The sequence below is a fragment of the Triturus cristatus genome, chromosome 3_1 (genome assembly GCF_964204655.1).
Source record: "Triturus cristatus chromosome 3_1, aTriCri1.1, whole genome shotgun sequence".
NCBI lineage: Eukaryota > Metazoa > Chordata > Amphibia > Caudata > Salamandridae > Triturus > Triturus cristatus.
Window position 1 is genome coordinate 113579274 of NC_140583.1, and position 22243 is coordinate 113601516.

At 48.9% G+C, this 22243-nt stretch overlaps 1 protein-coding gene across 6 annotated transcripts in view; it reads left to right on the forward strand.

The window, feature by feature from the left end:
• The first annotated feature begins 20967 nt into the window (after positions 1 to 20967).
• The window catches only part of CAPRIN1 (cell cycle associated protein 1), a 545714-nt gene continuing 544438 nt past the window's right edge, over positions 20968 to 22243 (forward strand). For 3 of the 6 annotated variants that reach the window (XM_085643523.1, XM_085643527.1, XM_085643529.1), the window contains exon 1: positions 21164 to 21427. The gene's annotated coding sequence lies outside the window, so the exon portion shown is untranslated. Of the gene's footprint in view, positions 21428 to 22243 lie in introns of all 6 variants that reach the window. The other 3 variants (XM_085643522.1, XM_085643525.1, XM_085643526.1) reach the window with 2 other exon arrangements.

Consider the following 22243-nt stretch of genomic DNA (forward strand, 5'->3'; position numbering starts at 1 on the left):
CATCGTGCTCTCATATCCGTCGTTCCCGTTAGTCCATAGCATAAAAGCGTCATGCTTCTTCCTGTGTTTGACCCTCCCCCTGAACATGGACCAAGTGCTTGCGTCCTTCCACTACTCCCGTTATAGGAGCTACTATTTTCTTTGTCTTTGAGCACTCCACACGAGTGCTGGTGTTTTCACTCACTCCATCTCCTCCCGCCCGCCCCAACCCTGTTGATTCGTTTTCTTTGTAGATCGGCTTTATTATTCACCTCACTCACCGAGCCAGCAAAATGATAAGTGATGTGTACTTACCCCTTTGAGCTCATCCACTTACGCACAGATCAAGAAAATAAATGGCCTTCCTGCTAGTAAGGAGCTTGGGCCTCAGTTTTCTAAATGCATCTGTTTTAACTAGCATATTAATAATTTCCTAAACACCGCTTCATGGTTCGTTGTAAAGGAAATGTACTATGTACCTATCTACTAACTTACACTGCAAAGATCTCTTGCCCTCGCTTTTCAGTATTAGGGCACACAGGTGAACTTCATCATTACTAAAATGAGCAATAGCTGCTACATAGCGTCAAGAGATGCACATGCATCTCTTGGCACTATGTAGTAGACCGGGCACAAGTTGAGGGTAGACTGAGTCTATCCACTCTTTTCACAGGGTGATCGCAGTCTACCCTGCTATGAGATTGGGCCCCACAGAAATATGGTAAACTTGTCTTGGTGCAATTTTTAGACACCGGGACACATTCAACAGTGCCTGCACATTGTTTGCTTTTGTTCCAAGCAGCAATGTACAGACGGGGAAGGGGCTTATCAGATTCCAGCTGGGCCTATAACAAAGGTCGAAGTTAAGGGGCCATCAGGTCTCCTTTTCTTGGAGTATCCAGGCTGGGAGCTATCAGGAGCCTCACATCTAAATGAAATGGAGGAGAAACAAAGGCACATAGCTTATCACATCACATCACACAAGAGGCAGGCATGCTTTTGACTTTGTTCAGTCCTTTTATATAAGAGATATGCATGTGTGTAGGAATGTCAGATTTGTTAGTCTGTCCCAGTATTTACACAAACAATTTAAATGCCACTATTTTGTTTTGTTTCTTTTACAGCGCTATAGTGCTACTAATCCCATTGTAGTGTCAGAGTGCTTTATACATACACATTATACATTGACAATAAATGATGTGTGTAAATCAAGGGAATGTTACATAAGATGGGGAGAGTTACAAGGTGTAGGAGCCACATGTCCTTCTTGGCTCACTGTGCTATATTAGAAGAATTACAATGTATGAACTGCAAGTAACAAAAGGATCTCTGTGTTCAAAGCGCTAACTCACTTGCCCATTTACATACAATAAAAATCTGTCATCTGCGCGTTACATAGTGTGCTTTCCAGGAGACCTATTAACCCTCAATGCTACTTTGATCCAAAACTGGGACTAGACAAAACACAAACCTCTCCAGCAAATAGTTATTTTACCATTAATATTATTCCCTGAGCTTTACTGAGCACACAAAGATCTCTGCCACAGGTGCCTTAACCCCATGATATTTTAAAATACAGACTTTGCAACCAGTTGAGTAGAACAGATTTACTGCCGCATTTCTCCTTGTTGCCAGTTTCTTTGTGGCAGGATTTAAAAAAATAAATACATGTTAAGGCCCTGATTTTGCATCGGGGTTGCATAATTTTTTTGCACAACCCCGAAGCAAAATCTAATTTGTTAAATATTGTAATGAGCTCAAATGTACTTACGATAGACCTGCTAAACAAACATATAACTTTCATGTTTGGTTTCTTGTGCTACTGGCAGTGACTAATATTGATTTTTAGTTTTTGTTTTCAGCGGCAGTCATTAAAGCTGTGAGATAATTGAGAGGATTTGTTAAATAATTGATAGTTGCCCCCCTATTGACCTCTTCCTCGGATTCCCTCACTGCCACACTCCACAAGTGCCCCTGATCTCCCCATAGCCCCTCCCCCTCGTGACCTCCTCCTCGGATTCCCTCACTGTCACCCTCCACCAGTGCCCCTCATCTCTCTGTAGCCCCTCCCCCTCATGACCTCCTCCTCAGACTCCCTCTCTACCACCCTCCACCAGTGCTCCTCGTCTCTCCCTAGCTCCCCCCCTCCACCCCATGACCTCTTCCTCGGATTCCCTCACTGCCGCCCTCCAACAGTGCCCCTCATTGCTCCATAGCCCCTCCCACCACCACCTCCTCCTCAGATTCCCTCGCTGCCACCCTCCAACAGTGCCCCTCATCTTTACGTAGCCCCTCTCTCATATGCATTTCATTTGTTGTACAGCGCTACTCATGTCAGTGTAGTGTGTGTCAGTACTTTACACCACGCACACATTATACAGAGACAATGAGTCATACAAGTATGTAAATCAGTCTACAGGGAATGTCACATAAGCCAATGAGGATTACAAGGTGTATGAATCACGTCATACATACTGGTGGGCAATATATTTTAAGAGGGTTTGGTGTGGGGAAACAACTTTAGGATTTAAAGAGTATTACATGGGGGTCAGCTTTACTGATAAAAATGTATATCTGCCCAAACATACTCATTTCAGCAACATTAGAATAATGAAAGACTGAGGAAGTTCTAACTATATCACAAAACAAAAATAAGCGAAGTTCTAACTACACCATTCATGTTTGTATGCAGCTCTTTGGTGACAGTTCATTGGTCACTGTCCTATGTTAGGATTGTAACTTCTGAACTGCAAGTAGCACAAGGATCTCTGTGACAAAGGCAGTAACCCACTGAGCTTCCACATAAAATACAGTTGATCTGCATTTAAAAACTACGGACAGACAAACGATTGCCCTCCAGCAGGATCATTAATCACCAGCGTTATCTGGGCATGTTGTGTTGTCTTATTTTATCCTGCATCGGTCATGATAATGATAAAAAAATTGTTTAAATGAAGCACGCACAAAGTATGTGTCCTGCTGGTCCTGTGCACATTTTAAATCGAAAAACAAATAGTGACAAATTCTCCTACCTACTTTATTAGTCAAACTGTGTCACAGCCTGGTGTGATAAACTGCTGCAGGGGTCGGGAAAGGTGACAGGAATAAACAAACTTCTTTTCTCCTGCACTGCATAGAAAAGGAAATATCCACACAGCAGGACAGTCGGCAAAGGTTACCGGTGACAAACAAAGGATTTGTCCCTTTCGCCATGTGGAGATGGAGGGGTGAAAAAAAAAAACAAAGCCTCGTTAATGGTCTTGTAAAGACCTGTGAAGTACCCGGGTGCGGCTGCGATAATCTCAAAGCTGTCTGTGTGTGTGGGAAGCTGTCTCAGCCTGGGCGCGCGCACACACAGACAGCTCTTTGAGCTCAATTCCGTTGCGCCCCTGCCTTCAAGCCCTCACTGCGAGGGCCAAGGCTCCTGTTGCGCGACACACCCACGAAGGTCAGGCGACACAGTAACGTGTCGCGACACATACTTTGGAAAGCTCTGCTCTAGAAGGTGGCAGGGGTGTTCTTCAACCCAAAGGGCATAACCCTGATTTGGAAGTGCCCCTCTGGCGTTGAGAGAGCTGACCACTTTTTGGCCCCCTTGGTCAAGGCAATCTGCCAGTACCCAGACGTCACGTCAAATGTACTGAGATACCGGGCAGCTCCCAGCCGATTCACGAGCTCATCAGCTCTGGGAATGGGGTGAGCGTCAGTCATGGTAATCGCATTGAGCCCACGGTAATCCACACAGAACCAGAGTTCTGGTGTGGTACCAGGCGCAGCAGCTTTTGGTACAAGGACCACTGGGCTAGCCCAGGGGCTGCTGGATGGGTCAATTACCTCTAGCGCCAGCATCTTGGAAACCTACTCTTTGATGCTGGCCCTGACCTTATCAGCTACTCTGTAAAATGTTTGTTTTACAGGCAGGCTATCTCCAGTGTCCACATCATGGACGCACCAATGGGTAACTCCTGGGGTCAGGGGGAACAGGGAGGCAAACTGACCCAACACCTAGCGACAGTTCCTCCGCTGTTCTGGGATCAGGGACATCCGCTGACCCATTCTTTACTCTGGCTGACTAGAGGTCAGGAAGAGGTTCACTCTCCTCTTCCGTCCCATCATCTGTGGCCAAGAGCATGGTCACATCAGACCTCTCAAAGTGGGATTTGAGGAGGTTCACATTGTGGAAATTTAGTTCATAACTGAACATTATCTGCGCCATCTTGTCTCTCCCCAAGCGCCACACGCAGAAAACGCGCGACGGCCATTTTAGGCACCATGACCTCATTGCCGATCGCCAGCGCGTCCCTCTGGCGCTGCGAACATCCCCCCGCGCGCTGACCACCCCCGCTCTCTCATACATGGGCCATAAACTCTCTCCTTCTGCGCGACCCTGCCATGGAACCACATCCCGCGCCTGACCAACACCTCCTTTCATCCCATACATGGTCATACATCCTTTTGATAACCCCCTTCCTCTGCGCCCGATTGTCCGAACCGATCCCAGGCCATCACCTAGCCCTGCGGATGCAGTTTATTGCCCCTACTGTAAGGGAAACACCCCACATCAAAGGGATTACAGTAGATCAAGGCCCCCCACCCCCTGAGACCCGACCAGTCGCACACACCCCCGGGAATTGGCGGAATGTCCAGCTGTGTGATAGCCATCTCTCTACTGTGGGTGGGGTGGGGACTTCCACTGTAGATATGTGTGGGAACGAGCTTGTAGTGGGGATTCCAAGGATGTCTTTCCGTACATCAAAGTCTCAACAAGAATGTGTAACATGTAATAAAGCAATAAACCTGTGTATAAGAGGCCAGGCCTCAGAGATGTGGTTAGAGCACCTCGAGACGATACCTTGCTGTCCGATCTGATGTGTTCTGCTCCGACGGAATAAAACTTTGTTTCCTGCCTTCCAGTCTCCGCCGCCTGCCTCTTTTGTTGGTTAATCATCGAATGGTATAAGAGGCGATTACCGCCGGGCAATACTTGAAAGGTTATCGACTGAAACTGCCGCTACCATTTAACAATTGGCGTCCCAAACGTGGGGCCCATCAGCGACACGTGGATCCAATGAGAGAGGTCCCAACGACAGAGTGAACGACTGCAACGATCGGGAAGAGCTCCTGCCCGATAGACCCTCGTCTGGCAGCCAATCATCCGAACTTCACTGGTTCCGAGCAGACCTCTCTCGAGTGATCTACGGTCCTGACTGGGAACCATCAGGAGTGCCGTGGCAAATACGGAGAGTAGAGGACGATCGGGCGCTGGAGGCGGAAGACGAGAAACTGTCCATGCGGTCCGGGTAAGGTCGTGTAACGCGACAAATTGCGAAACGATTGATTGATTGATTGAAAATACTAGTATTGCTTATTTGATTGTTCTTTTTGAGATATTCGCTGCCTACAAACGGGGAAGAGTAGAAATACTCTCTCTCCCTTTGCAGATAGTGAAGGGTAGGTAACGCGGACTTTTGTCCCCCTTTGTAACCCGTCGTGCCTATTATTCTCCCCACTGATTGATTGTCCAAACATTGATTGTTTTTGACGAATAGTGCTTTTTGAGATATTCTCTGTTTGCAAATAACGTAGAATAGAAATATTCTGTCTAGTCTTTGCAGATAGTGAAGGGTAGGTAACGCGGACTTTTGTCCCCCGTTGTAACCCGTCGTGCCTATCTCTTTCTCACCATTGATTGATTGATTGTCCGAACACTGGTTGTTCGATATTGGTTCTTTGGAGGTATTCTCTGCTTACAAATAACGTGGAATAGAGATATTCTGTCTAGTCTTTGCAAGCAGTGAAAAGATAGGTAGTGCAGACTTTTGTCCCCGTTGTAACCCGTCATGCCTATCTTCTCCCCACTGATTGGTAGTTGGTTCTGCCCGGACCGCTTATTAGAGATGAACCATCCGGCTCCACTGGAAGGCACCCCTAATAAGGACATGTTTACTAAATATGGACTAGTCGCTGTAGCTTATAGCAAACTATGGCATAAATATACAAAGAAGGACTCCGAAAGTCAGTGGCCACTGATGGGATCCTTTGATGACCATAAAATAGAAACGCTAGAAATAGCTCTACGTAGCAATAAAACGACGCCCACTATGCTCGACAGTTTCGGCATGTGGCGCAAAGAAACAACGCAACAGAAAAAGAGAGAAGAAGTAAAGGCAGAAAAAGAACTACGAAAGGGAGCTCACCTTGTCGCTAGAAAGTTAGAGGAAGAAATAAAGGAGAGAAAGGAAGCTAAACAAAAACAAGAATCTGAAACGTCAGGCCAGTGCCCTGTTAGGACCCCCTCTACGCTCTACCCTGAGTTACCTTCCAAGCAACGAGTGAATGACGAATTACTATTAGGTCCTCCGATCGCCTATATGCCCCCTCCATACGCTCCCTCCCAACATATATATGCCACACTCCAACAAAATAGTATGATTAAAAACGCTTTAATAACTTGTAGGTATATGCAACACTTCAACAGGGTAAAACACGTTAAAACACAACTATTTACATGGCAGCCTGCTGCAACATCCACCCCCAAAGCATTCACCGTCCGCGTAACACAGTCCCCGCCCCTCCTTCTTCGAAGTGGCAACATTGCTGTCTCTTAGTCGGCTTTGGGCTATAAAAAGGGCCTACAAAATCCATCCGCCTGTGAGACGGCATCAGTGACGGTCCGTTGTGCGAAGAGGCCGGAGGCAACACGATGCGCCGATACCCGGACGGCATCGAGGTGGTGTCCAGCAAGCTGTAGTGCCGGCCTGGCCGTCCTACAATACAGCACCGAAAGACGGCGTGGGGTGCCCTGGGGGGGGAGGCGACGCGAACGGGCCTCCCCCGCCTCTCCAGGTGGAGGCTCACCAGTTGCAGTAGGGCACCCCTTGACGCTTCACTCACCAGCCAGCTGCAGCAGGGCAGCCATTAAACGTTTCACCTGCCGGACGACCACCTGGGCGGAAGTTCCTTTCTGCACCAAGTTTTCCCTTGACGTTCCACCCAAGAAGTGGGCCCCCGCAGTTGGTTGGTCGGGGGACCCACTCTGGTGGCCGTGGTGGAGAACTGCTGCTGCCACGGGAGTCTCAAAAATGGCGGCCGGCTCTTCGGATTCGGGCCTGGTCCACTAAGATGGCTCTGGGCTACCTCGGAACTCGGAAACTTGCCTGCTCGGGCGTGGGCCCCACCCTGGAAGACGTCCTCTCAGCTTTGCAGATTCTACGGGAGTCATTGGCCCTCGACTACCGCGGACTTCCGGTGGGGGCAACCGCCACTATCGCTCGATCATTCCACATTAACTTGCCTTTGCCCCGGGCGGCAGCCACCTTGTCCCCGTTTGGTGCCGTGAGAGAGACTGATTCAGGGTATCGGAGGAGAGACACGCCTGCTGTCCCACTCTCCGAAAGGACCACGGCGTCGCTGCAAGATGGTGGTGCCCTCATGCTGACGCCAGTTTCTGTTTGAATTACCAGGAGACACTGTAATCTACCAACCCGAAGCAGTTCTGGTGGAACCTCAGCATGATCCGGTAGGAAACAACTTTGCTTTCCCCACCTTCGAGTCACGATTCATGCTGTCTGTTCTTTCTGTTGGCATTAATGGAAATTTTTGGACTGCCGAAAGGGATTCTGGTCCGACCGTTAGCTAGTGGAAACATCTAGACTGTACACTGGACCCACCCGACCTCGCCCCAAAATGGCGCCGATGTAGGAGGGGCCTACAACTCCTTATGGCGTTCCAGGTTACTTGGCATTGATGTTAAGGGATATGTATACGGTCTTCTTGCACATGGCGGGCGGGGGACAGGGAGGGTACTGAATGGACATGCGGACAACCTTATTGATGCTGGTCTTCTCATTATTGATTATTTTTATTTTCGCATTAAGGTAGTATTGCTCATGATTCTCGACGCCTCTTGCACCGTGGCCGGCCTATACGGTTGTAGGCCCGTATTTGTATACTGACATTTTCACAATAAAGGGTTTTCGAAAGAATTATGGAATCAGCGTCATAACAATCATCTAGGTTGGTAAGGTTTTAAATAACGGCCGTCTTTCCCAAACAATAGAAGACAGATAATGCAGACCCTTTGCCTGAATTTTGGATTGATGAAAATTTGTATCCATGTAAGGTATGGTATTTTGTCCAATAATATACGGCTAATTGAGAAACAAATGCACGAAGAGGGAACTCGAATTTAGGGAAAAATAAAAATGAAGAAATTTTGGTAGAGTAGAAAAGAAGGATATAGTACACAGAAAGAAAAATGCGAAAAGGATAGTCAAGATCTGTGGTATTGTACGTTCCTGCAGCTAGTCTGGTACGTGGTAAGTAGAACTTTTTCGTGTTTATGCGCGCTGATGTGCTTTGAATGCTGCCCCGCCCCCCCCTTTCTTTTCTTCTCTGTAGGTTACATCGGAGTTCCGACTGAAGAATGGAGTGGACATAGACCGCACCGTGCTCCATGTAGGGAAAGACATAGACATGCGCTGTGAGATGGTGCGTGGAATGCAGACCATCACTGGGAACGTGAAAAACTGTATGGTATGACTGTGCGTATGTGCCCTGATTGAACGGTATGAATGTGTATGTATTGCATATGCCTGGGTCGCTGGAGAGAACGTCTTTGTATGACTGAAATACTTGTCTATCGATCAAGGGGATGGGAAAATAAGCCCGAATATGGTAACTCCTCGTTTGAAGAAACGACTCTCCCTCTCCCGGAAGCTAGTAAATTGGAGGGTGACTTACACCAGAAACATGCTGTGCTTGATGTATGTACTGTTACACCCTATCCGTTATTTGTGTGTACGTGAACGTTGAATTTATGTTTTCCCCCAGCTTGTGTTTTTGTACGAAAAACTGACCCGTGCTGCTCTATGTTGTGTGTACACCAAGTGGCCTATTATCGTACACGTTTGTCTCTCTCTCTCTCTCTCTCTCGTTTTATGTCGTACGTGTACCCAATAGCCTACTTGATGCGCACGTCTCTCTGTCTCTCTCTATCTCTCTCTCTCTCTCTCTCTCTCTCTCTCTCTCTCTCTCTCTCTCTCTCTCTCTCTCTCCCTCGCTGAAGGCTCCCTTGCCCTCCTTTGATTAGATGACAACACTGTACCTCCTCGGTATATGTATAATTGGCCTAAACACGACAGTGTTCGAACAAATTGACAGAAGCAAAGCGACCGTATTTTGCCACACTACTACCTCTCCTTTCTGTAAATGATGGAACTTAATTGGCTGAGAAAGAAAGGACAGGTAAGATGACTGATGTCTCCCAATCTGACCCTTATAACGGGAACTATATGTCAGTGGTTTTTGTTGTTTTAGGGCTCTAACGACTCCACCTCCATCATTCAGAATCGCCCTGCCCATTGCACAGAAATAGAGCGCCTAAACACCCCGTCCCTCCAGAATAGTCCTAGTTATATTTTAAGCAATACAGCTGATGACCTTGTTTTTAAAGATACATCGCCTAGAACTGATAAAGGTTAACTATTGTCTCCAGCAAGAAAAATGTTTAGCGCGTGTTCCTCCCCGAAACAGATATTTGTGAGCCCATGACAGTAGCACCTCGCACTTTTTCATAAACTTAGCAGTCCCTGGAGAAAAATATGAATCAGCAGGGCTTGCGTTAGAAAGACGAGTCTCTGCCGGAGAAGCCGGTTCGAATTTTGATAGACCAGGAAGTTGATAGATGTCAGACTTCTTGCTACGTTTATAAGATACAGGAATCAACACCTAGCAGACCTGGTGATGGAAATTTGCAGGAACACTCGAAAACCTGCACCACAGCAATGATTAATGAGTTAGTAGCGTACACCGGCATAAGAGTTAATAGACATCCACCATAGAGTGACCGATAAACGTTTCCCCCACTACTTGGGGTTGGGAGAGAGAATGAAGTGTGTAAACGTCTTCCCTACCAGTTCTCTAAGATTTTGTTTCTTGTACTCATTCAAAGATAACATGCGGTCATCGGAGGAGAGGGGTCGGACGTGACGCACAGTCTGGCTGCGGATCATGGAACATCTATGGCCTCGACCAAGGAGGAGCCACGGAGCAAAAAGATGCGGGACGAGGCACCATTCTCAGCATGGAAAGCGATAGAAAGAAGGGCTATCCCGAAGCCCCCTGCTCACTGATCAGCTCGTGCCTGAAGTCCCAGCCCGTCGAGCCCGATTGATGGGCTCAGTGCTAAAAGATTCTGCTCTCCTTGGTCCGCTTTTTGATCCGATCCCACTCCACCCCCTCTTCCCTCGGCCTCCCAAAGCACGCCCCTATTCCCCCCCCCCCTCTTTCATATGGGATTTTGAATTTGACTTGACAAAAGAAGAACGAAATGCGGGTACCCCGTCTCAAGGTACCTATGATAAGATGAGTTAAGGAACAGGACTGTGATCCGAGAGCAACGAATGGTCACACCCTGCTACGTGAAAACTTGGATTTGAGCTGGACCTTAGCTCCACCGCCGGTGCTCATCAGTGCCAACGAAAGAAGAAGAACAATGAGAGCTTACCAGTGATGGCTCGCTATAATAGGACACTGGAAAGAAGAACTCCCTTCCCTGGCTGTAACTCATGTTGAGTTGAATTCCTCTCCCAACCGCTTTCGTATTGACTATCTTCCAATCGAGTTTTCATGATATTACATCGGTCACTTCCAACTGTACACTGACAGTTAAGAAACATTAACTTTGTATAATGACACTTGTATAACACCAGCCGTGCACATGACTATGCTGTCTAGTTTGATCCACACGAAGTCTAGGCCTTAAGTAATGTACGTAATATTCCTTGTTTTGCCAGAACATTTTTTTTTACTTTACGGTATCATGTTTGTGTTCAAGCGAGCTTCCCTCCTCCTATTTCCGGGTCTGACATATGACGCAGCTGATGTAATTTTGTATGCGCTACCTCCTCGTCTATCACATCAACTACATGTAATTATGTACAATTGTGTCAGATTATTCCTGTCCGCCCTAAGACTCTGAACTTTGAAGCAGAATATATGAAAGCTTTATAAGAGGTAGAAGTTCGTGGTATTATGGGGATAGATCCGAACTAAACAAGCTGGCGAGATATGTTAAAAGGGAGGACTGTGGAAATTTTGTTCGTAACTAAACATTATCTGCGCCATCTTGTCTCTCCCCAAGCGCCACACGCAGAAAACGCGCGACGGCCATTTTAGGCACCATGACCTCATTGCTGATCGCCAGCGCGTCCCTCTGGCGCTGCGAACATCCCCCCGCGCGCTGACCACCCCCGCTCTCTCATACATGGGCCATAAACTCTCTCCTTCTGCGCGACCCTACCATGGAACCACATCCCGCGCCTGACCAACACCTCCTTTCATCCCATACATGGTCATACATCCTTTTGATAACCCCCTTCCTCTGCGCCCGATTGTCCGAACCGATCCCAGGCCATCACCTAGCCCTGCGGATGCAGTTTATTGCCCCTACTGTAAGGGAAACACCCCACATCAAAGAGATTACAGTAGATCAAGGCCCCCCACCCCCTGAGACCCGACCAGTCGCACACACACCCGGGAATTGGCGGAATGTCCAGCTGTGTGATAGCCATCTCCTACTGTGGGTGGGGTGGGGACTTCCACTGTAGATATGTGTGGGAACGAGCTTGGAGTGGGGATTCCAAGGATGTCTTTCCGTACATCAAAGTCTCAACAAGAATGTGTAACATGTAATAAAGCAATAAACCTGTGTATAAGAGGCCAGGCCTCAGAGATGTGGTTAGAGCACCTCGAGACGATACCTTGCTGTCCGATCTGATGTGTTCTGCTCCGACGGAATAAAACTTTGTTTCCTGCCTTCCAGTCTCCGGCGCCTGCCTCTTTTGTTGGTTAATCATCGAATGGTATAAGAGGCGATTACCGCCGGGCAATACTTGAAAGGTTATCGACTGAAACTGCCGCTACCATTTAACAACATGGAGGACCCTCCGAGGGTTCCTAGGAGACTGTAAGTCAACCAGGCAGGTCACTTCCCTCCTGCGTTCCACCAACTCATAAGGCCCAGTCCATTTATGCTCGAGCGCGCAGGGTTCCACTGGTGCCATCACCCACACTTTTTGCCCAGGTTGAAGCTCGACCAGAGTGGCATTCCGGTTGTACCACTGTTTCATTTCTTCCTGGCTGGCTTCCAGATTCTCCTGAGCGAGTTGCTTGAAACACCTAGTTTGATTCCTGAAGGCCAGCATGCAGCTATATACATCCTGGGGAGGTTTACTAGGAGCCTTCCCCCAGCCCTCCTTCACCAAACTCAAGGGTCCTCCTACAGGGTGACCATACAGTAGCTCAAAGGGATTGAACCCTAAGGACTTCTGTGGAACCTCTCTGTAAGCAAACAGCAGGCATGGTAAGAGGACATCTCACTTATGCCTCATGGGTTCCTCAAGACCCATAATCATGCCCTTCAGGGTCCGGTTAAATCTCTTAACCAGCCTGTTACCTTGGGGGTGGTAAGGCGTGGTGAACTTATAGGTGACACCGCACTCCTTCCACAGAGATTTCATATACCTAGATATGGAATTAGTACCCCGGTCTGACACCACCTCTCTGGGGAACCCCAGGTGGAAGAAAATCCCCATCCACCACGTGGGGCTGTTACCGTCCGGAGAGGGATGGCTTCCAGGTACCAGATGGCATGGTCCACCAAGACCAGGATGAACCTGTTGCCCATTGCTGTCTTGGGACCCAGAGGCCCCACAATCTCAATGCCCACCCTCTCAAAGGGGGTGCTGACTACAGGGAAAGGTTGGAGAGGAGCCTTGCGCTTCCTCCCACTCCTACCACTTGCCTGGCAAGTCTGACAGGTCCTGTAATGATTAGCAGAACTGGTGCGCATTTGAGGCCAGTAGAAGTGGGTGACAAGCCTCTCAAAATCTTGCTAAATGTCCTGCTAAAGGTACATCATGAGCTAACCCTAGTAGGAAGGCTCTAAAACTCTGGGGTACCACCAGCACACGGGCTGACCCAGGCTCAGCAACCTTAGGCTCACTATATAGGAGAGCATTCTCCCAGTAAATCAAATGTGACCCGGAATGATCACCTGCTGCCTGGTTTGCTGCCTGTTGCCGCAAACCTACAAGAGAGGGGTACTTTTTCTGCTCCTCACAGAATTCCTCCCTGGAGGGCCCTCCCTCCTGCTGCCATTGGGTCACCTCAGGTAGGTCACCCAGTTCAGCTACTTGCTCTCCCGTAGGCTCCAGGGTATCCTCCTCAAGGTTTGCCTCCTCCTGGACCGTTCGAACTTTAGGGGTCCGGTTTCCCACGCCCCCTGCCTCCTCTTTTTAAGGCAGGCACCTGGTCCACTGTTCTAGGCCCCAGGTCCTCTTGAACACCCTTACTGGCTGCCATAGACCGAGTGGTCACACAAGCCCACTCAGGCAGACCCAACATCTCCAAATGCCCCTTCCAGGGGGAACTCTGCAGGTCATTCCCTAGAAGACAGTCTACAGGCATGGACGGACTTACAACGACCTTCAAGGAACCTGCGACCCCCTCTCACTCAAAGGGAACTAGCGCCACCTTGGGCGCACAGAGTTATCTGCGGCAATTACAGGGTGAGGGAATTACGTGCTCCTCAGACACTCACGGACACCTGACAGATGTCACACTGGCTCCTGTGTCTCTCAGAGCCGCCACCCTCCTTCCATTGATGGTCACCCACTGCCTGTACTTCTTAGTGTTCTCAGGCAGAGAGGCTTCTTGGACCATCTCTTGATCTCCTAATGAGACCAGGGTCATAACTGCTTGCTCCTTCCCATCCCAAGGACTCAATTCCTCCCCCAATGCTACACTCATTAAACCCGGTGTTGGAGCACCAGTGGGTGCAGGTGGTTTCTTGGAGCGTTTAGGGGGAATGTGACCCACCTCTTAACAAAAATAAGAAGTAGGAGGATCTCTGTGGTCCTGCTTGCCCTTAGGGGGCCAGGACCTCTTAGCCTTGGGGGACTGGGATTCCTTTACCTGGGAACTACTTTGGGGCCCTTTAGAGAACTCCTTGTGGTTACCCTTGTCCTCCCTCACCCTCTGCTGGGGACCCTGTACACCTTTGGCCAGTGGTATCCCCAATACCCTTGTGGACCCTGGTGCTGGTCCAGCGGTATGCCTCCTTAGCAAGCTTACCGGGATCAGTCAGCTTACTGTCTAGAAGATGCTGGCGCAGCTCTGGAACACACAGAATACTCAAGTGCTCCCAACTAATTAAATTGCATAAGCCCTTAAAATCAGTTACCTTGCTGCCCTTCATCCAGCTATCCAGTGCACGCGATTATGCATTCACAAACTCCACCCAAGTACTGGATTCCAGTTTCTTGAAGTTCCTGAATTTCTGGCAGTTCTGTTCAAGAGTGAGCCCATACCTGAGGCATAAAGCCTCCTTCATGTTGGCGTAGGTCAGGGTTCCCGCCCTCTATAAAGGTGGTAGAATATCCTTCCTAGAAGCCTCAGAGTGTTTTCATAGGCCCGCCCCCAATGCTTCTCAGGCACATCATTCATCCTCAGTGCGATCTCCTATGCCGTGAACCACGCATAAATATCATCACCCCTTTGGTAATCTCGCTCTAAGTCTTTGGGAATGTACACCTTACCCGCTGGCACTGGCTGTGCGCTGCCACCATTCGAACTGGACTCCACCTGTTTAGCCTTACTGTCCAGTTATGTCATGCTTAACTCATGAGCTAAGAGAATCCTCTTCTCTTCCAAGGCAAGAACGTTCTTGCACTCCTCTGCTTGCTTTTCAACTTCAATGAGCAGCTTCTTCTCCTCTGCTTGTGCCTTAAGTTTTAAAACCTCTAACTCATGCTCTCTGACCCTTTGGTTTTCCTTTGCTCCTCTGGGGAAAAGCTCCTCCCTGAATGGTTACTCCCAGCCCCTGAGGCTGGTCCTACTACTGGCAAATCCTGTGGACCAAACCCATTCTCTAGGTCATCCTCATTCACCTCAGCATCACCTGTCTCCTGAGCCTCTTTGACTTCCAACCAGGCCCTTAAAGCCATTTGCAGCTCCTCCTTCTTGGCGCTACTTTTCATGGGACATCCCAAAGCTCTGCAGAATTGCCTCAATTGATCAACTTTGTAGGTAAGCAATGCCTCAATGTTGAATTCCAATGCTACAGCCTCACTGCCTACTTGACTCCTTTGAGACATAACGTGTGGCTTAAAGTCGCTCAAAAATAGAACCAACAATCAAAAACACTGTTAGATCTGGGGGTCTCCAGTTGGCAGAGGTAGGTACCACTGTCCAAATAGGGACCCTTACTCCTAGTCAGGGTAAGGGGGATACACTCTTTAGATAACCCCTGCTCACCCCCTTGGTAGCTTGGCACGAGCAGACAGGCTTATCAAAGGCAATGTGTAAAGTATTTGTACCAACACTCACAGTAACACAGTGAAAACACCACAAATGGACTCCACACCAGTGTAGATAAATAAAGTACTTTTATATAAACTACACAAGACCAAAACGACAAAAATCCAACATACACAGTTCAAGAATATGGTTTCAAAAGAGTTCTTAGCTTAGCGACAAAATAATCCACATTAGCGTCGATTTTAGCCAACAGTACCTGGTGATGCGATTAAAGTTCCTAGCGGCGCTCAGGCATCAAAAAACAAGCAACAGCGTCAGTCCTGAGACCCTGGGGAGGCGATGCGACAACCCAGCTGCATGCAGCGGGCGTGTGCGACAAATCCGGCCTGTATGGGGAGTGAGGCGTTACTTGTATGGATTCCATGGTGTAGCTTCTCCGGTAGAAATTTACTTGCAAAGGCACGATGCGACGATCTTCGATGTTTCTGCGAAGATGTTCACAGGGATGAAATACGGCCCGCTAATGAGCGGTGCGACGATCTTCGATGGCTCTGCGACGATGTTCGCAGCGACGAAATGCGGCCCGCTAATGAGCGGTGCGACGATCTGACTCAGCGGCGGCAGGCTCTGCGACGATACTCGCAGCGAGGGGAATCTTCCCGCTCCGGGGGCGATGCGCTCCGAAGATGAACGCGGCGTTGACGTTGCAGCGGCGACAGGCGCTGTGACGATCTTTGCGGTGCCGGAAATTTTCTAGCTAAGCCGGCGGTGCGTGAAAAAGTTGCAGATCTTTTACTTCTTTTCTCTTAGTCAGCTTCCCAACGGCAGGCACCACTTCCAGAGGACCCACAATTGGATCAAGCACTCTAGGAAGGGCAGAACTCACACAGCAGAATTCAGGGGGAAGCTGGGGGTGAAGTCCTTTTGTTCCTGGGACTTCTTAACAGGAGGCCAGCTCTACTCAGGCCCTTGGAGATTCCTTCAAGCCAGGGGATACAGCACACAGCAAAGTCCTTCCCCTCTCCTTGGCAGCAAAGCAACTGCAGGTCAGCCTTAGAGCAGGTCAGTCCTTCTTCTTCAGTCTTCCAGCTTTCTCCTTGGCAGAGGTTCCTTCTTGATTCCAGGATGATCTAATGTTCTGTATTCTGGGTCCCAATACTTATACCCCAAAATCCTTTGTCCTTTGAAGGCAGAGGGGCCTTGGCCTAGTCAGAACCAGTTCTGGCCAGTCCTGGAGCACTCTGTTTACTTGGTTTCTTCTTTCCTTTGAAAGAGAGGGGCAGGGTCATCAGCTGCCCAGCAGGGGGTGGAGCCCGCATTGTGGAAGGCAGGCACAACCATATTCAGGCCCAGGTGCTACTCCTCCCACCCATCTACAGGGGAATTTCCCTATTCAGCCCTGGGCTGACTCATTCAGCCTCTGGGAGCCACCCCTGTCCCTGTCACTCACAAACCAGACAGTCAATTCACAAACAGGCCAAGGCACACAGAAAGGAAAAGGAAACAGCCACTTTCTAAAAGTGCTGTTTTCACACACAGGATTTAAAAACCATCTTTCCTAAAAGATGTGTTATCAAATTCTGAGTTCAGGGATACCAGACTTTAATTTTCTATCTTGCTCCTATGGGAAGATATGCAGGTAAACATTATACTTAGCATTCCCCATTATAGCCTATGGGCAAGATAGACTTTCAATAGTGAAAAACGAAAATGGCTGTAATTCGCTACCAGAGCATGTCACCTACACCAATACATTCTCTACATTTCACATACACTGCACCCTGCCCAGGGGGGTACCTAGGGCCTTCCATAGGGGTGTCCAATGTGTACAGAAAGGGAAGGGTTAGCCCTGGCCAGTGTGAACACTGGTCAGGTCAGCATGGCAGTTAGCAACTGCACCCAGGCACTGCAGTGGCAGGCCTGTGACACCATTTTAGGGCTACTCCTGTGGGTGGCACAATCAGTGCTGCAGACCCACTGGTAGCATTTGAATCACCAGCCCTGGCACACTCAGTGCACTTTACTAGGGGCTAACAGGTGAAACAAATATACCAATCATGGATAACCAATCAACATAACAATTTACCTAGGGAGCACTTGCACTTTGACACTGATCAGCAGTGGCAAAGTGCCCAAAGCATCTCAACCAGCAAAAACGAAATCCTGCACAGCGTCAAAAATACAGGAGGTAGAGGCAAAAAGTCAGGGGAAACCACGCCAAAGATGCCAGGTCTAACAAACACAATATGTGGTTGCGTCCTGGTCTACGCTAAAACTAGTGATGTACACCAATCACTGTGAGTCAGTTGCAAATACAAGTTCAAATCCCACTGCTGCCACCAATGTTAGAACTGGGGGTCTCTAGTTGGCTGCTGTATGTACCTTAGTCCAAATAGGAACTCTTGCTTCTCGTCAGGGAAAGGGGGTGACCCCCTCTTAGATAACCCCAGCTCACCCTCCGGTAGCTTTGCACGAGCAGTCCGGTTTATCTCCAAGGCAATGTGTTAAGTATTTGCAACTACACTCCCAGTAATACAGTGATAACACCACAAATGGACACCAAACTTATTTAGGAAAATAGCTGTATCCTTATCAAGAATAAATACGATGAGACCAAACGATAAAAATATCCAGCATATGCGTATTCGTAATACTTCACTGGGCCGGTTATTAGGCCAACAATCACTTGTGGGTTCTTGCGGTATTAATGAGAGGATTAATGCAGTCCTAATGCAATGCTATGTAGTTTGTAATGTAGAAATAAGACAGTCCTTAATGCAAGTACTAATGTGTATCGTAAAACAAGTAATAATCCAGTCCATATTGCATGTACTAATGTAGATCGTAAAAGCAAGTAATAATGCAGTTCGGCACCGATCGCGGTGCTAATGAAGATTTCTATTCCACTCTTAGCTGACTTGCTGTCAGCGACTGCCAAAATATGCCCCCAATACTGTTACGAAGGAAACAAAGTGCAGCTCCAAAATCTGACCCCGGTACTCCCACTCCTCAGCGAGTACGGGCCACGATACTGACTTGAGCGGAGGCTCGCGCTGCAAAGATGGGAAAGGCCGAGAGTGGTCTCTTGCAGCACGCACTCTGCCCTAGGCGGCGACACACGCACGCTCGCTGAGCGTTACCTGGGAGGGTGCAGTCTCTCTCACCTCTCCTCGCGGCTTGGGCGTCACGCTGTGCGGGATCAGGTTAGCGGCGGCTGCTCGTCACAGTGAGAGTCGAGCTACAAGGCGACGGCATCGCAGCTGATCGGCTCCCGGCGCGACTCTGTTGATCTTGTGCAAAGGACCTCGGACCCACGATGGTGAAGGTTCACAGGTCTCTCCTTGGCAAAGGCAGGCTTGGGCCGCCGGCGGTGATTTCTCACGGCTCCCCATTGGGACGACGGTCTGGGCCGATGGCGATAACAATCACAGCACTTCCGGTCACGCTGTCGATCGAAACAGAGCGCAAGACTGCTCCGGGCCACGCGGTCACAGGGCAATTCTCATGAAGGTCTCAGGCTGCAAACAGCACACGCACACAGCGTCACTGAGACACAGCTGGAAACTTTTATGTTCCTGAGTTTCCACAACAGGGAGCCAGCTCCTCTGGGCCCTTGGAGACAAGTTAATTCAGGACACAGCAAAGTCCTTTCAAGCAGGGGGACACAGCACACAGCAACGTCCCTTGTCCTCTCCTTAATCAAATCAGCAAACTGCAGGCCAGCCCCAGAACACACAGCAAGGGCAGTCCTTCTATTCAGCTGTTCTTCCTTGGCAGAGGTTCCTCTTGATCACAAAGTAGTTTCTATCCTTTTTCAGGCTTGAGTTCAGTCTTGAGTTCAGGGGGTTCAGCTCTCACATTTATACCCTTAAATGCCTTTGAATTCTTTGTGTTCAGGGGGCTCTGAGCCCGGTCCAAACCTGGGTGTCTTCCTGCCAGTGCACACCTTCTTTCTTTGATAGTCAGGTTCTGGGCCTCAGACACTCCGCAGGAGGTGGAGCCATTCTTTTGTGGCAGCAGCACAGCCCTCTTCGCATCAAAGGGGCTACTACACCAAATGCAGGCCAGCCTGTTGTTGTCTCACCTACTCCTTCCTGGTGTCAGGACACTTCCCAGACCCTGTCACATCCAAACCCAGACAGTTAATACACAATCAGGCAGAGGCATGCAGGATGGTTAGGATAAGAAACCAGCCACTTCTAAAAGCATGGTTTCTAAACACACAATTTAAAAACCATCTTCTCAAAAAGATGTGTTATTAAATTCTGAGTTCAGGCACACTAAACTCCATCTCTTCACCTTATGCCTATGGGAAAATACACTGGAAACGTGACACAGCATTCACCATTCTGTCCCATGAGCAAGATAGCCTTGCAACAGTGAAAAACAAATTTGGCAGTATTTCACTGTCAGGACATTGTACACACCTCAGTACATGTCCTACCTGTCACATACACTGCACCCTGCCCAGAGGGGTACCTTGGGCCTACTATAGGGGTGTCTGATGTGCATTAAAGGGGAAGGGTAAGGCCTGGCAAGTGGGTGCACTTGTCAGGACAGCAAGGCAGTTAACAAACTGCGCGCAGGCACTGCAGTGGCAGGCCTGAGGTCTCTTTTTAGGGCTACTTGTGTGGGTGGTACAATAAGGGCTGCAGGCCCACTAGTAGCATTTACATTACGCATTTGGCAATGCAGCGCGCGCAACGAAATTTTGTTTTATTTTATTTTTTTTACTTACCTGAAATCGGCCGTATGCCGCATTTTACAACCCCCACCCTGCCCCTCTCCCGCCCTACGTCACCACCCCGGTAGCACGCCCTATACGACCCGTGGCTGCATGTTCATGTTGGGCCCTCGCATATCCTTCCTGATGGGCGGAGTCCCACGTGGACAGAGAGACCATTTCTGGTGCTTTGCAGCAGTTTCAAAACCTTCTTGGAGTTTCTTGTTGCTCAAATGGGTGTAAATTCTGATATTTATGTTTCCCTCGTCTACATTGCTTGATTTTGCTCGCAAGAAAATGTCACTCATAGTAGTTGAAATGTCACTCATAATTGCACTGAAATTATTTTAATGTCACACATAGCTATCTGAAACCTTGGCAGCTATGTGCATGTAGTGGTCATAACATAAAACAACAGGGTAGCTGTTTTCTTGAAATATAATATATAGGAATATTTAACAAAGTTAATAGGTGTGTACATTGATCATGAAGAGGTTCGATTAATTTCAGTTTTAAGGCATTGCATTTTTTTTACGTGTATCAGATAACGCCCTAAATTATTTTGAACTATGAATGATGAATAAAGAATCATCTAAAGAAAGTGGCACGCCAACAGTTATAAAGTGGCCGCACTATCAGCTTTTTTCCCTGCAAACGTCCACGTTCGATCGGGATAACGAGTGCAGCTGGAGTAGAAGGAAAAGTAAATATACCCATCCAAAATGGATTCCACTCAGTTGCCGCATTAATAGAGTGCCCCCGGAAAGAACACCTGTTGCCCCTCTTCCCTTTCTATACCCTCAGCACCTCCTCTTCTTTTCATGGCCGATTTCGTCTCACGTTTGGGGTCCTCAAAGTGTGGCAGACCGTTGTGTTTCATGGCCGCCTGCCTCCGCTGGGCCGTGTAGGTCTTCGCATATGTCGCCTGAAAGACCCCTACAAATAGCGATCGCAGTTAGACTGACCTCGTGCGGTGAGGTTTTTTTCTCCACCTCCACTGCACTTCAAGGCACTGCGCCTCGGCGCCGCGGTGGACCCATGATCTACAGCCCGTGCCTGACGCCGTCTCCCAACTCTGGCAGTCGCACTGGGCAGCCCTACCGGGAGGCCCCATTGGATCTGTAAATCCCCCTAGTTCCTGTCTGTCGCTCTCATTCGCTCGGTGCGGCAGCAGCGGGGCGGAGCGGCTGCGTCTCGTCCAATTAGTTACCCCCTTCCCCCCCCCAACACAAAGACACCATTAGACAGACCCCCCTCCTTCCCCCTGGATCCGCACCCTACTCGCACCAAGGTACGGGGTTCCGGGGCGTGCGCAGCTTTTGTGCTGGTGTGGGGAACGGGTGTTCGGTTCACTTTCTGTTGTCTGGGGCGGATCAGTGCTGCAGGCGGCCCAGCCCCCTCTCGGTACGTCCCTGTGTCCCTGCAGGAGGACCTGACCTCGGGTCCCTGTCCCTGTGCAGTCCGGCTGATGTGACGTCACGGGCCTTGTCTTTTGTTTATGGTCTGCCAGCGTTGCTGGGTATGGCGTCATACGCGTCCCTGGTCTGTGTGCAGGCTGGGTATGCGCTGAGGGGTTTGCGCTGCGCTCTTGGGTTGTTGAAGGTGACAGTAGCCACGATGTGACTTCACAGCCCGAGTTCAATGTATGCAGACAGGGTGCAGTGTGACGTCGTCCACTGAGTCCGTTTTTCAGGGGGTCTGTGACATGTAGATGATTTTCTACTTGAATCTTTGCGGTGCACAGGCCTTGTTTTTTCTGCCCTGAATGTTTTGTTTATGGCAAGTGGTATGACGTGACAGCCATTCCACCCTATCTACTGTGCAAAGTGGAAGGGGCGTGTTTCTTTTTAGCTTGTCAGCACTCGGTGCATGTGTAGGAGATGAATAGTTCAATTCAAAAGGCTGCTTCTTTTCTGTATAGGCGCTACATGCAGTTGGGAGTTTGCCTTTCAAACTGTTGCAGATCTGTTTCAATACTTTAAAGCCTTGCAGGTAGTTTCGATAACATTGCACAAACCGAGCATTGTGCAGCAAATTGCGTAGAAGTGTATGCCATTTGCTACTAATGCTTAGAGTTTGTAGTCCAGTGCTACGGTAGATCCGCAGAGTCGTGACGCAATATCTCGTTTATAATGTTTACTATGTTTTGTAGCGCATCTGTTGTCTAGAAGCGTCTCTAACTTCAAATACACCTTGCAGCCTCTGAAAAACGCCGCATTG